The sequence below is a fragment of the Esox lucius genome, chromosome 19 (genome assembly GCF_011004845.1).
Source record: "Esox lucius isolate fEsoLuc1 chromosome 19, fEsoLuc1.pri, whole genome shotgun sequence".
NCBI classification, from domain to species: Eukaryota; Metazoa; Chordata; class Actinopteri; order Esociformes; family Esocidae; genus Esox; species Esox lucius.
Window position 1 is genome coordinate 17,971,240 of NC_047587.1, and position 15,796 is coordinate 17,987,035.

Consider the following 15,796-nt stretch of genomic DNA (forward strand, 5'->3'; position numbering starts at 1 on the left):
ATTTAAGAAATCCAAGCCACGGAGTTAAATGACAGCAATGACTGAATCAGCCAATTTGATATGTCTTTTTTTTTACCCATAATTAATATTTGAAATGCATAAAATCTGGCAAAATGCGGTCATCTTCCTGCATAATCTGCCCCCAGTAGATTAACCAATATTGGATGTTTTTTTTATAAATGTCTGACATGCTTTTAATCTGTTACTGTTAATTAGGTACAGTTCACACAATGTTTCAACTCAGAAAAGGTCTGTTTCATATTGAAGAAGAAATGTGTATCGTGACACTATATATCTTTGCTGAAAACTTCAGTAGGTCCTACGGTTGAGTGTTGTCTGGTCCAGGGTAAGAAGATGAACGGCAAGCCACTGGACTGACATACCACGCTTCCTTCCTCTGCTTGTCTGACTCCCCTCTATCAATTCATATTCACTGTGTTGGGGAAGTTTCTGAAGCCTGATGTATTCTTACTGATTAAAGGACTTGAGTCCCATTGTTTTGGGGGATCTGGTATTTGCATAGGAGGCATCTATTGTCTGTCCAGATACTGTCAGAACTCTTAGAATTGAATAAGTTACTTATGGCGGGAAGGAGAGCTGTCCTTCGTGTGAAGCTTAGGTAAACACTACAGTAAACATTATGGCAGGAATGATAAGGTGGGGGGACAGCCTGCCCTTTGGGGTAAACAGACGGCAGCATCTTACCACACCCCTTTTCTGTCTTTATATACTGTTGAAATGATGTTTTGAGTTAGAGACTCCTCAAACGATTATGTGTGTGTAAGCGGTTGACGCATCTCTCATATGTGCATAATAGTTAATAAAACTGTTAGAATGTACAAAGAGAACTTTGTCTCTGTGTTCCTTACTCCGAGTGTCGATACATGGAATTACCATCACAACTGCCTCTAACCCTATAATGGGGTCAAAAGGTAAATTGCTTGCTCGTCATACCAGGATTTCCCCCTGCTGTAATCAACTTGAGTGGGTGAAGTCTTGATCTTCCCATCCTAGAATTCTATCAAGCTTGTTCGGTCTGAGAGATATTTTTGGGCTACACTCAGTCAAAATCAAAGTCTTTATTTGTCGGATGCACTGAATAACATGGATCATTTTGAACAGTGAATTTCTTGTGACATGGCACGTGACATCTACGCAGTATGTATTAAGAAAAATATAAAGAAAAAAAAGAATAGCAAAAATATGCATAATATAATCAACTAGCAGCAATTCCAGAGAATGTAGAAATGGGAATATGGAAAGTATGAAAATGAATCTTAGATTTATTAAATATAAGTGTAGTAGTGCCTATAAATTGATACATTAAATGTGCTAATATACACTCACCTAAAGAATTATTAGGAACACCATACTAATACTGTGTTTGACCCCCTTTCGCCTTCAGAACTGCCTTAATTCTACGTGGCATTGATTAAACAAGGTGCTGAAAGCATTCTTTAGAAATGTTGGCCCATATTGATAGGATAGCATCTTGCAGTTGATGGAGATTTGTGGGATGCACATCCAGGGCACGAAGCTCCCGTTCCACCACATCCCAAAGATGCTCTATTGGGTTGAGATCTGGTGACTGTGGGGGCCATTTCAGTACAGTGAACTCATTGTCATATTCAAGAAACCAATTTGAAATTATTCAAGCTTTGGGACATGGTACATTATCCTGCTGGAAGTAGCCATCAGAGGATGGGTACATGGTAGTCATAAAGGGATGGACATGGTCAGAAACAATGCTCAGGTAGGCCGTGGCATTTAAACGATGCCCAATTGGCACTACGGGGCCTAAAGTGTTCCAAGAAAACATCCCCCACACCATTACACCACCACCAGCCTCCACAGTGGTAACCTCTTTTTCCTATTTGTAGTGGAGATGAGTGGTACCCGGTGGGGTCTTCTGCTGTTGTAGCCCATCCGTCTCAAGGTTGTGCGTGTTATGGCTTCACAAATGCTTTGCTGCATACCTCGGTTGTAACGAGTGGTTATTTCAGTCAAAGTTGCTCTTCTATCAGCTTGAATCAGTCGGCCCATTCTCCTCTGACCCCTAGCATCAACAAGGCATTTTCGCCCACAGGACTGCCGCATACTGGATGTTTTTCCCTTTTCACACCATTCTTTGTAAACCCTAGAAATGGTTGTGCGTGAAAATCCCAGTAACTGAGCAGATTGTGAAATACTCAGACCGGCCCGTCTGGCACCAACAACCATGCCATGCTCAAAATTGCTTAAATCACCTTTCTTTCCCATTCTGACATTCAGTTTGGAGTTCAGGAGATTGTCTTGACAAGGACCACACCCCTAAATGCATTGAAGCAACTGCCATGTGATTGGTTGATTAGATAATTGCATTAATGAGAAATTGAACAGGTGTTCCTAATAGTCCTTTAGGTGTGTGTATATAAAATGTATATAGAAAGTGACCAGGAAATAATTAACTGTAATTCCTACAGCAACGTCTAGATATTGGTAAACACAGCCGAGGAGACTTGCTGAGATGTACTCCAAGGCTTCTGAGGTATACTGAATGGCCTAAAACATAAGGGACCTGGAGACATAACCAGGTGTTTATGAATGAAGCATGCACATACACAACATATACACTAGGCTTTCTTTTAGTTTTGTAGGCTGCATTAACACAAGCAGACCAATCCTGATCTCTTTTCTACAATTGGTATTTAGAATTATTTCAGATCTTTGACATGAAATCTATTTCAGATATGATCTGATTAATAAAAATACCAATTAGTTAAAAGGAAATTGAAATTGGCTGCCCATAAAAAATCTGTCCTGCCAAATGGAGGCTTTTGAAGGTTCAGCCCAGATTACTTTGCTTTCTATTACCTATGTATAAATGGCCCAGCATTGCCCAAACTATGCATTGCTAAACATCTCTTACATGAGTGAGAGACAACGTTGCCAATTTAAAACCTAATAGAACAGCGCAAACTGGCCCTAAACAGTATAGAAAGAGTAGGAGGCCCTGGTGAGCAAGAGGACAAATACATTAGAGTGTCTAGTTTGAGAAACAGGTGCTCAACTCACAGGTCCTCAACTGTCAGCTTCATTAAATAGTACCTTCAAAACAGGGTGATGGCCTTCTAGGCAGAGTTTCCATATCTCCGACTGGCCAATAAAAAGTTTAAGATGGGCAAAAGAACACAGATACTGGACAGAGGAAGATTGGACCAGATGGTATGTAAGAAGTGTCCATCAAGCCAATCCAACTTGTGGGAGGCGGTTCAAGAAGAATGGCGTGAAATCTCTTCAGATTACATTAACAAACTGACAACTAGAAGGCCAAAGGTCTTCAAGACTGAAAATGTTGCAAATGTAAGATTATTTGATGAAACCAAGTTTGAAGGACAATTTTGCTATTCATTTTACTATATTTCATACTCATTCATGTATGTTGTCATGGAAAACGAGGACATTTCTAAATAGAAGTGTTTGTACACAACCTGCTAGATCTAGCAGTATATAAAATGTTTACATTTGCAGCTGTCTCTCACTCACGTCAGTAAGAGATGTTTAAATATTTAAAATGTTCCTTCCCAGTCTCTGACTCAAAATCAACTGAAATTAACTTTTCTGGTTGAAATTACCTCTATTTTGGCTTGCTTTTAATTAAAGGTTTGGCCAAACAAGCAACTGCTGAACATGGTCACATGCTCTAACGTCATCCGCTGGTATTTAGCTTGGGATGACAACGAGAAAAGGATGAAATAAAATGTTTTTTCTCAATTTGATACATTTTTCTACGGGTTCCCTTGATGACTTCTGACTTCCCAGTAATGAGTTGCTTTGAACGTGACGTAGTTTTTGCGTGTTCACTCACTGCTGACAAAGGCATTCTGTTCGGCTCTGTTGTGGGCGTCGAGCACTGGCGGACCTTGCTGGAAGTAGAGCAGGAGGAAGCGATCACAGAGATAGATAGTGTTGCCAAAACGCCGTTTAGCATTACCAGCGCTATTGTGGGCTTCCATAATTTCAATTTAGTCAACAGAATGGGATGTAAAGCTTGTCCCTTCTGATTCACCTACCATGTTATGTCAAACCAGGTCATGGGGAGTGGTCCGCCATTCGTGAAAAAGAAAATGTACCAATTAAAATTGTCGAGGGTGGTGCCCTTGCGCTTACAACAGCATCATAGACCCCAGAGATGCCGTCTCGATCTATCTCTGTGGACGCGCTTTTCCTAGATATTGTAGCGGGCTAGCAGCAAAGTGTAGGTAAGAAAGTGTAGTGTAAGTCTAGCATAGAATTTTAAAGGAAATATAAATGACAACTAATATCGCCGCTAGGACAGTCTATATTTGGACCTCGTAGGTGAGTTGAACATCTGAAAACGGTGTTTGCTTGTTTATTTCTCCCGAATCCTTCTTTGTTGACAACAAGCGATGTCCCCACGTTGAACTTTCGGAAGTGATGACGTGAGAATTACTGCTCTTGACAGTTTCAATTGGTCACCATATATTCGACTAGCTGAGTTTAACAACATTTGGTAATGAAGTAAAAGTTGTTTACAGTAAGTTTAATAAATTAAAAAAGCAGAGGATATTTTTGCGCAAACAGGGTTTGATTTTGAAATATAATTTCTGGTTGAAACAAATCCTTTGAGACACGGTGTTACTATCTTTTGGTGCGTGACAGTGGATGTTAAAATATAATAATGGTCGTCATGCACTTACTGCAGAGGACGTGCAAGGTTACGTGAGAATGTGGGCGGGTGAGGAGGTCCTTTGCCTGAAGAGTTTGTTTTCGAACAGCCAAAGTAACGTCGCAATAACTATGGATTCTATCTATTGACAATATATTCCAAAATAATCGGTAGCCTGTTGCGGCTTTGTTGTTAGTTGAAGGCAAAATGCCGCATTACTCAACGTCCTATCCCTAGATGCCCATGATTCATTTGGGAGGTGCTGCTGCCTCTCATGCTTATGTCACCTCAGGATTAAGACGTTTCTGCAACAGCCAATCGAATTCAAAATATCAAACGCGCAAGCAGGATCTAGAAAGAAGAACCCTAACCTTAAATCTAACCCAATTACCCCAAAAGAAGCAGCCAATATGCAGCTGTCAGTGCAATTTCAGCCAATTTTATAACAAATATAACACATTTTAGTGATTTATCAGGCACTCTTGCACAATTCAGTTAACTACTATGCTCAAAACTACCTTTTCCCAATTGCCAGTATAAGATTCAATCTAGCGACCTTTTAGTTACTAGTCATTTTCCACATGTATTTACGTATATGTAATATGTTGTCTATATGGGCCTAATGTATAAGTAGAATCAATTTTATACTTCAGTTAGCCATGACAGTTCAATTTTGAAAGGTAGGTGGTGGGTGATGACATGGGGGGGTCTGAGGTAGGTGGTGGGTGATGACATGGGGGCGGTCTGAGGTAGGTGGTAGGTGATGACATGGGGGGGGTCTGAGGTAGGTGGTAGGTGATGACATGGGGGGGGTCTGAGGTAGGTGGTAGGTGATGACATGGGGGGGTTTGAGGTAGGTGGTGGGTGATGACATGGGGGGGTCTGAGGTAGGTGGTGGGTGATGACATGGGTGGGGGTCTGAGGTAGGTGGTGGGTGATGACATGGGGGGGTGTCTGAGGTAGGTGGTAGGTGATGACATGGGGGGTCTGAGGTAGGTGGTGGGTGATGACATGGGGGGGTCTGAGGTAGGTGGTGGGTGATGACATGGGGGGGGGGTCTGAGGTAGGTGGTGGGTGATGACATGGGGGGGTCTGAGGTAGGTGGTAGGTGATGACATGGGGGGGTCTGAGGTAGGTGGTAGGTGATGACATGGGGGGGTCTGAGGTAGGTGGTAGGTGATGACATGGGGGGGTCTGAGGTAGGTGGTGGGTGATGACATGGGGGGGTCTGAGGTAGGTGGTGGGTGATGACATGGGGGGGTCTGAGGTAGGTGGTGGGTGATGACATGGGGGGGGTCTGAGGTAGGTGGTGGGTGATGACATGGGGGGGGGGTCTGAGGTAGGTGGTAGGTGATGACATGGGGGGGGTCTGAGGTAGGTGGTAGGTGATGACATGGGGGGGACTGAGGTAGGTGGTAGGTGATGACATGGGGGGGTCTGAGTTAGGTGGTGGGTGATGACATGGGGGGGTCTGAGGTAGATGGTGGGTGATGACATGGGGGGGGTCTGAGGTAGATGGTGGGTGATGACATGGGGGGTCTGAGGTAGGTGGTGTGTGATGACATGAGGGGGATCTGAGGGATTGTGGCGTTATTTGTTCTGAAAATAATCTGGTAGTATTTTATGGTCAACCTTTATACATGTACGTAGCAGTAGATGGGAATTCTGAGACGATGGATGGGTTTACCACTTTTAGTTTACCACAATTCAGTAATGTAACCCAGTGTTGTACTGTAGATCTATCTTTGGGACAATTAACACAGGCTGAAATAACTAAAATGTAAAACATTAAATCTATAAATAACGTTGCAAGTCTTTGATCAAGTGTGTGCACCAATTGCCAGTATTAATGAAGTTTGTCAATATCACAAACAGACGTAAATATGTCGAGTATGCTAGCTAATGTGGCTTAAAATCTTCGTTAACATTATCAAGCTTCACAGCAATGCCATTATAAATGTGCAACCCAAGGTTTCCAATCATTTAGTGTTGACTTTAGGAAGTATTGCTTCTGGAAAGCAAATGACATGTATTGTCCTAGAATTCTGGCAGTGGATGGACAGCCACACCCCTCCTCTCTGTGGCTATGCAGTCACATACCATTTTACTTTGTGTTTCCAGTCCAGAACTTGTGCCTGTGTGACTTTAATTTTAAACAGTAATGCATTTTAGCACTCAACCTCTCAGTTGGCCTGAGCCCATTTTGTTGTAAGTCTTAGTAGTTTTGGTGTGTCAGAGCAGGCTTCTGTCTGACAACCGTAGCATGATTTACAGTGTCTCTCAGCTGGTTTTTCCATCCTGAACTACTAAACCTTGATTCTGAGATGCATCTTTGTGCCATGATTCTTAGTGTCAACAACTCCACATTGTCCCCCCTTCCAGAGTGCAAACCATGGCCATCCTCGTCATCTGGTTTTCAATCTTCCCAAGTTTCCCTAATGTCACCCCCCCTCCTTTGCTCACTACACTGGCTTCCATTTGAAGCTTGCATCCGCTACAAGGTCATGGTGCTTACCTGAGGAGCAGCAAGGGGAGCTTTTCCTCCTTATCTTCAGGCACGCTCAAACCCAACATTACTACTCAGGCTCTTCTTTCTGCCACTTCTGGGTTCTTGGCAGTTCCATCACAAAGCTTCCAATCTGTCCAGACAGATCTTTTTCCTGTCCAATAGGCATCATTCAGGTGGATAACATCTGAAAACGTGTAACATCTGTATTTTTAGTCATACTTATTGATTATTTTGCAGTCTGGTGTTCCTTGGAAGGACAGGAGTGGTAGCAATAGCCTAAATCAAAATTAAACAGGCACTGTAAGTCTTGTGTCCACTGTTTTAACTGACTCTGTTTCTACTAAATTTCAGTTCCATGAATAGAGCAGATGTTGGAAAGGCATGGTTCGTTCCACATATCTTACTTTTATCTGAACGTTCCAAAGTGTGAAAATCTATTGAGTTGTAGCTCCCCCTCCCCCCCCCCCCCGGCAGGCCTTTCTAGTTATGTGTTTTAGGTTTGTAATTATTGCATGATTTGGCCAGAAAATACCATAAATATGAAATCATTGTGATACCTTGTGGAATATTAAATGAAGATGAATGATGTGAAGTTGTAATGTAATACCCATGTGTTTTTGGTCAGATTATTATGAGACTATGCAGTAGGAACTGTAGGAAGTATTGGCCTAAAACAAGCTTTCGTTGAGTTACTGAATAAAATATCTTTTGTATTAATATGATGTTTATTTGCATCCTCCACACTTGATTTGAATTACTTTTTGGTTAGATGAGTTCTAAAGATGTATAAATAAAGGTGTCATAGTAAAAGCTACAGGAATATAAACCTACAGTGGGGAGAACAAGTAATTGATACACTGCCGATTTTCCTACTAACAAAGCATATAGAGGTCTGTAATTTTTATCATAGGTACACTTCAATTGTGAGAGATGGAATAAAAAAAAAATCCAGGAAATCACATTGTATGATTTTTAAATAATTCATTTGCATTTTATTGCATGACATAAGTATTTGATCACCTACCAACCAGTAAGAATTCCGGCTCTCACAGACCTGTTAGTTTCTCTTTAAGAAGCCCTCCGGTTCTCCACTAATTACCTGTATTAACTGCACCTGTTTGAACTTGTTACCTGTTTAAAAGACATCTGTCCACATACTCAATCAAACAGACTCCAACCTCTCCACATTGGCCAAGACCAGAGAGCTGTGTAAGGACATCAGGGATAAAATTGTATACCTGCACAAGGCTGGGATGGGCTACAGGACAATGGGCAAGCAGCTTGGTGAGAAGGCAACAACTGTTGGCGCAATTATTAGAAAATGGAAGAAGTTCAAGATGATGGACAGTCTCCCTCGGTCTGGGGCTCCATGCAAGATATCAACTTGTGGGGCATGAATGATCATGAGGAAGGTGAGGGATCAGCCCAGAACTACACGGCAGGACCTGGTCAATGTCCTGAAGAGGGCTGGGACCACAGTCTCAAAGAAAACCATTAGTAACACACTACGCCGTCATGGATTAAAATCCAGCAGCGCACGCAAGGTCCCCCTGCTCAAGCCAGCGCATGTCCAGGCCCGTCTGAAGTTTGCCAATGACCATCTGGATGATCGAGAGGAGGAATGGGAGAAGGTCATGTGGTCTGATGAGACAAATAGAGCTTTTTGGTCTAAACTCCACTCACTGTGTTTGGAGGAAGAAGAAGGATGAGTACAACCCCAAGAACACCATCCCAACCGTGAAGCATGGAGGTGAAAACATCATTCTTTTGGGATGCTTTTCTGCAAAGGGGACGGGATGACTGCACTGTATTGATGGGAGGATGGATGGGGCCTTGCATCGTGAGATCTTGGCCAACAACCTCCTTCCCTCAGTAAGAGCATTGAAGATGGGTGACAGCATGACAACGACCAGAAACACACAGCCAGGGCAACTAAGGAGTGGCTCCGTAAGAAGTATCTCAAGGTCCTGGAGTGGCCTAGCCAGTCTCCAGACCTGAACCCAATAGAAAATCTTTGGAGGGAGCTGAAAGTCTGTATTGCCCAGTGACAGCCCTGAAACCTGAAGGATCTTGAGAAGGTCTGTATGGAGGAGTGGGCCCTGCTGCAGTGTGTGCAAACCTGGTCAAGAATTACAGGAAACGTATCATCTCTGTAATTGCAAACAAAGGTTTCTGTACCAAATATTATGTTCTGCTTTTCTGATGTATCAAATACTTATGTCATGCAATAAAATTGTTAATTAATTACTTAAAAATCATACAATGTGATTCTCTTGATTTTTGTTTTAGATTCCGTCACTCAGTTGAAGAGTACCTATGATAAAAATTACAGACTTCTACATGCTTTGTAAGTTGGAAAACCTGCAAAATCGGCTGTGTATCAAATACTTGTTCTCCCCACTGTATGTGCAATACCCCAGTGTTAGATTACAAAAACCCACTTTTTCTTAACATGCATTTCATGTTGGTCTTAACGTTTGACAGACTGGTGTGGCAACATCGAACAACAGCAGAAGAATGTCAGGATAGACTGTTGCTGTACTCATAAGTAAACAAGTCCCATGCTTCTGGAACCATTAAAGGCCTACTCAGTGGGGCCACTTGAGGATGTCACCATACAGACTAATGTCACAGCACGGCTGAAAGGGAGAGGACAACAAATGCATTTTTTACTGTAGCCATTTTAGCATATATAGTACTTTAAAATAGCTTACGGAAAGATGTTTTTCATTTTTTTAAAGCACTAGTGTTCGTGTTAAGCTGATTTGGTTACTTTGTATTGATAGCCTACCTATTGCCTGCTCAGTTAGACCTATATTAGATTTTAATTGGTTTATTTTTTTAGATTTGATACCTAAAAAAGGAAGTACAACATGTTCCAGCCTCCTCTCGAATGTTCTGGTGAGGAGCATGTCAGCTGGCTGTCTCTGTGGTGCTGATCCGTCTGCTTCGTGAACAGATTGTTGAAGTCCAGGGCATGCAGGACTGGTTCTAGTGTAACTGCCTTTTGTATGTGCTGAAAGGCAGTATCCATTTCTCTATAAGACTGTCTCCAGTGTGCCCTTTTTCATGGTGTCCAATAGGGGAGAAGCTACCAACGCGAAATGGGCCATGTTGGTGGTATTCAGCCAACTCCAAGAAATCACGCATCTGGGTTTAGTGACAGGTCATGGGAAGTGTGTCACTGTCTGTCTTCTGGCTTGACCAGGCCTTGGCTGATTTAAGTCACCCAGATATTGTGCTTCAGATAGCCCCAGGCAGCACTTCTTCCAGAAGCCAGTGAGGTTGGATCTCCTGTTTTTTCTCCCAGCATTCGGCATGGGTGATGATGTCACCCAGGTAAGCTGATGCATTCTCACGGTGGGGCTGGAGCATGATGTCCATCAACTGTTAGAAAGTGGATATGCAGAAAGTCTGCATACCCTTAGTTCTTAATAATGTGTATCGCCCCCTTTAGCATCAATGACAGCGTGCAGTCTTTTGTAATAGTTGTCTGTGGCCCCGAATTCTTGCAGGTGGTATATGATATGTCTCCTGACCTTAATATATATGATGATATTTTGGTCAGGGACTGTGATGGCCACTCCAGAACCTTCACCTTTTTCTGCTGTAACCACTGGAGTGACATCTGGGCTTAGGGTCATTGTTGTGCTAGAATGTCCAAGAGCGTCCCTTGCGTAGCTTTCGTGCAGAAGAATGCAAATTGTCTTTTCTGCTCCCCCATGGCTCAGTATCTCGCCTGCTCAGTGCATCCACGTGAGAGCTAACAAACTCATTGACTATTTATACACAGACACTAATTGCATTTTAAAAAGACACACATGTGGGAAATTCACCTTTAATTGGCATTTTCGCCATTTCTTTTGTGGAACTGAGTGGTGTTGTTGGAGTCGAGCAAAAAGCAGGCGGGTACAGTCTGAAGAATTTGGGCGTTTACCGGAGAGGGTTTAAGAAATGTAGATCTTAAATTACAGCACTGAAACTGTACTCTGAGTCTGAATCAAAATCTGTATTCTTTTTCATAATGAATTTAACCAACCTAATATAGAATAAGCTTTTTATTTTCAATGATAAAGGAGACAAAGTAAAATTACTGTTTTTCTGGAACAGGGCAGGGTCTGATTCCATGTGAGAAAGAACAAACAAATGACTGCTTTTCTTCTTTCGCTTTCTTGCTCTGTCTATTAATGCCAAGGAAACTACATTTTGCTATTTCATTTAGCAAAACATTTTCTTCTCCTGCCCTGGGAAAGTCTGTCTTTAATTTACCTCCTTGTATCTTTGTTATGGTTACACATGATTACGCCAGATGTGCCATGAGAAGGGCTTTCTAGGTGCCAAGACGTGGTTGATAACCAAGTTCGGTGTGTTTCCTTCTTGCTAGTTCATATGTGCTACCCCACTCAACTGTGTACTAAATTAAATAAATCTTCTTCATGAGATCCTGCAAAAAATTTATATACACACTGCTCAAAAAATTAAGGGCACACTTAAATCACACATAAGGTCTGGATGAACTAAATATATTTAGGATCGAAATCTTTACTGTACATCATGTAATTCATTGAGAACTAAATTACAAAACAACGGTCAATAGAAACCAAAATCACCAACCGATTGATTCAAACTCACACTGAAAATCGAAGTAAACATCTGAAATCACAGGCTGTTCCAGTTTATGTGAATTTTATCACGGCAACTCATAATGTGACTCAGTACTGTGTATTGCCCCCATGTGCATGTATGCATTCCCGACAATGTCTGAGCATGCTCCTGATGAGATGGCAGATGGTGTCCTGGGGGATCTCCTCCCAGACCTGGATCAGGGAATAAGTGAGCTCCTGGACAGTCTGTGGTGCTACTTGGCGGTGGCGGATGCACCGATACATAACGTCCCAGAGGTTCTCCGCTAGATTCCGGTCTGGGTAACGTGAGGGCCAGTCAATGGCATCAATGCCTTTGTAATTCAGGAACTGCCTACACACTCTGGCCACATGAGGCCTGGCATTGTATTGCACCAGAAAGAATCCAGGGCCCACTGCATCAGCGCAAGGTTTGACGATGGGTCTGATGATTTCATCCCGTACTTAACAACATTCAGGGTACTGTTGGCTAGCACGTGGAGGTCTATGCGACCCTCCTAGGATATGCATACCCGGACCATCAATGACCCACTGCCAAACCGGTTATGCTAGATGATGTTGCAAGCAGCATAACGTTCACCATGGCGTCTCCAGGCTGTTTCACATATGTCACATGCTCAGTGTGAAAAGAATGGGGCACCAATGGTGGACCTGCCAATTCTAGTGTTCTCTGGCAAATGCCAGTCGAGCTGCACGGTGCTGGGCTGTGAGCACAGGTCCCATTAGAGGAAGTCGGGCCCTCATGCCACCCTAATGGAGTCTGTTTCTGACAATTTGGTCAGAAAAATGCACAGCAGTAGTCTTTTGGAGGTCATTTTGTAGGGCTCTGGCAGTGCTCCTCCTGTTCCTCCTCGCACAAAGGAGCAGATACCGGTCCTGCTACTGGGTTGATGCCCTTCAAAGGCCCTGACCAGCTCTCCTCTTGTAATGACCTGTCTCCCGGTATCTCCTCCATGCTCTTGAGACTGTACTGGGACACACAGCAAACCTTCTTGCGACATCCTGGTGGAGCGGGACTATCTGTGCAAACCGAATGGGCTGGAGGTACCGCCTCATGCTACCAGTAGTGACAAGGACACAAGTAAAATGTAAAAAACTAGAGAAGAATCAGTCAGGAAGAATAAGGAGAGAGCAATTGTCTGTGGCCACCACCTGCAAAACCATTCTCTTTCTTTGTGCTGTCTTGCTCTTGCCTCTCCAGTGCACCTGCTGTCACTTTCATTTGCACCAAAGCAGGTGACATTGATTGACAATCACTTACGCTTCCTAACAGGTCAGATTGATTTCCCTGAAGTTCCGAAAACCAGTCATTATCTGGTGTGACCACCATTTGCCTCACGTAGTGCAACACATCTCCTTCGCATAGAGTTGATCAGGTTGTTGATTGTGGCCTGTGGAATGTTGGTTCACTCCTCTTCAATGGCTGGGCGAAGTTGCTGGATATTGGCAGGACCTAGAGAAAGTCTTAGATCTTTGAGTTCAGCTCATGATAAATGGGGGCAAAAACAAAAGTAATGCGTTTATGATTTTATTTATATATATATATATATATATATATATATATATATATATATGCAAAACATCACATCTATCTGTGGTTTCCTCTCATATCAGTATATGACAAATATGAGTAGCTCATTTCCAAGCAAACAATCTGTCGACTCATTGCACCCCCTTACAATGATGATAGCTGGCTAACATTAGTTGATGCAACAAGCATCGGAAGAGGATAACTAACAAATATAGCCAACTATAATTATATATTGAATAGAAACATGTGACAAGTTTCGTTTTAAGTCATGGCTAGGTACTTGATCCACTCACCACCGAATTAAGAAATGTCAAACAAGGAACTTGAGAGTAGCTCTCTAAGGTCCAGTTAAAAAATTCCAAGGAATTGGACGTTTAATTAGTGATGTTTAAAAATGCATTTAAAGTGTATTTATTCTGCCAAACAAAATGTATAGTGCAGTCAATAATCATTTGGACAGTGACAAGTGTTTCTGTTTTGGCTCTGTACTACAACAGACTGAATTTGAAATAAAATGATGACTATGAGGTTAACTGTCAGCTTAAATTTGAGGGTATTGACATCCATAAACCGTGTAATAACAGCCCTTTTTATACAATGATGAGCCAAAACATTACAACCACCTGCCTAACATGCTGTTAGTCTTCCGTGTGCTGCTAAAATGGCACCAAACCGCAAAGACGTGGACTCTACAAGACCCCTGCAGGAATCCTGTGTTATCTGGCACCAAGACATTAACAGCAAATCCTTCAAGTCCTGTAAGTTGCGAGATGGAGCCACCATGGATCAGACTTGTTGGTCCAGCACACCCTACAGATGCTCAATTGGATTGAGATCTTGGGAATTTGGAGGCCAGGACAACAGCTTGAACTCTTCATCATGTTCCTCAAACCATTCCTGAACAATGTCAGCAGTGTGGCTGGGTGCATTATCCTGCTGAAAGAGGCCACTGCCATCAAGGAATACCATTACCATGAAGGGGTGTATCTGGTCTGCAACAATGTTTAGGTGAACATTGCGCAGAGCATCACACTGGCTTGTCTTCTCACATTGCATCCTGGGACCACCACTTCCCCAGGTAAACAGCGCTCACGTACATGGCCATCCACATGATGCAAAAGAAAACAAGACTCATCGTACCTTCCACTGCTCCATGGTCTAGTTCTGACACTCGCATATCAATGCTGGACGGGGTCATCATGGGCACTCTGACCGTTCTGCAGCTATGCAACCCCACTCGCAGCAGGGTGCGATTCACTGTGTGTTGTGACACATTACTCCTGTAACCATCATTAAAATCTTCTGTGACTTGTGCCACAGTATACTTTGTCGGTTTGGACCACACAGGATAGCCGTCGTTGCCCTCACGCATCAATGAACCTTCACCTTTTTTTTTTTTTAAACCACTGGAGGGTCAACTTGGACTTGTGCTTATGGTCACTGACGTGCTGGAAAGTCCAAGAGCATCCCATGGGCAGCTTTCGTGCAGAAGAATGCATATTGTCTGACAGCATTTTCTGATAACATGCTGCATTCATCTTGCTATCAATTTTCACAAGATTCCCCATGCCTTTAGAGCTCACCCCACCCCCAAAACATCAGTGAGCTACCATCATGCTTCACAGTGGGGATGGTATTCTGTTCACTATAGGTAGTGATGCCCAGAGAAGTGGGTATACTGTAATCAGGGGTGTAGAATAAGGGGGGATGGGGGTCATGACCCCCAATATTACAGACTGGTCCATGTGACCCTCCTGGAAAAGAGAGAAAATCCTGGAATTTTGATAATGACTCATAATTGTGTCCTAAATTAGTTTCTTGGTGTTTGGTAATGAAGGGCATACTTTGCAACAGCAACACTGAGTCAATGACAAACAAGTAATTCATAAGAAGACAACTGATAGCACCTTTATTCATAACAACTAGTTTCTAAGTAATTAATCATTTGATTGTTAATCTTTAATATAATAATAAATTATGTTAGGCAGTTATTCATGCAATGGTATGCAAAATCATGATCCTACTTAACAGCTACTTCAATTTAGGGTACAATCATTTAGCTATCAATTATTTATTTATCAATCATCGGACACCCATTTGTAAGTTGAAAACAAACATTTCAGCACTTGGTTAACAATTATTACATGATCAAGATGTTTTCATTTTAAATGTAGCCAGAAACAACATAACAACAGAACTTGTCAAGGAGTATTAACCCAACTCCAACCACTGACTCTATTGAGAGCCTCAGAATATAGGTATAGAGGACAAATACACATTAATAGTCTAATAAGAACATTTACTCAAACTCCAATAGAGAATGCTACAATAGAGAATACTACAGACCAGTTAGTATTCACTAAGATGGCTGCCGGATTTCGTGCTCCCTACCAACTTTGTGGATTTATTGTTTTATTGTTGTTACTATTGTCTAATTTTGCTAC

General features: G+C 42.4%; 1 protein-coding gene across 4 annotated transcripts in view; it reads left to right on the plus strand.

Annotated features, from left to right (window-relative positions):
* Positions 1–4,144: 4,144 nt before the first annotated feature.
* Positions 4,145–15,796, plus strand: part of LOC109614689 — a 371,347-nt gene continuing 359,695 nt past the window's right edge. For 3 of the 4 annotated variants that reach the window (XR_002195628.2, XR_002195627.2, XR_002195629.2), the window contains exon 1: positions 4,145–4,338. The gene's annotated coding sequence lies outside the window, so the exon portion shown is untranslated. The remainder of the gene's footprint in view (positions 4,339–15,796) is intronic. The other variant, XM_034288243.1, reaches the window with a different exon arrangement.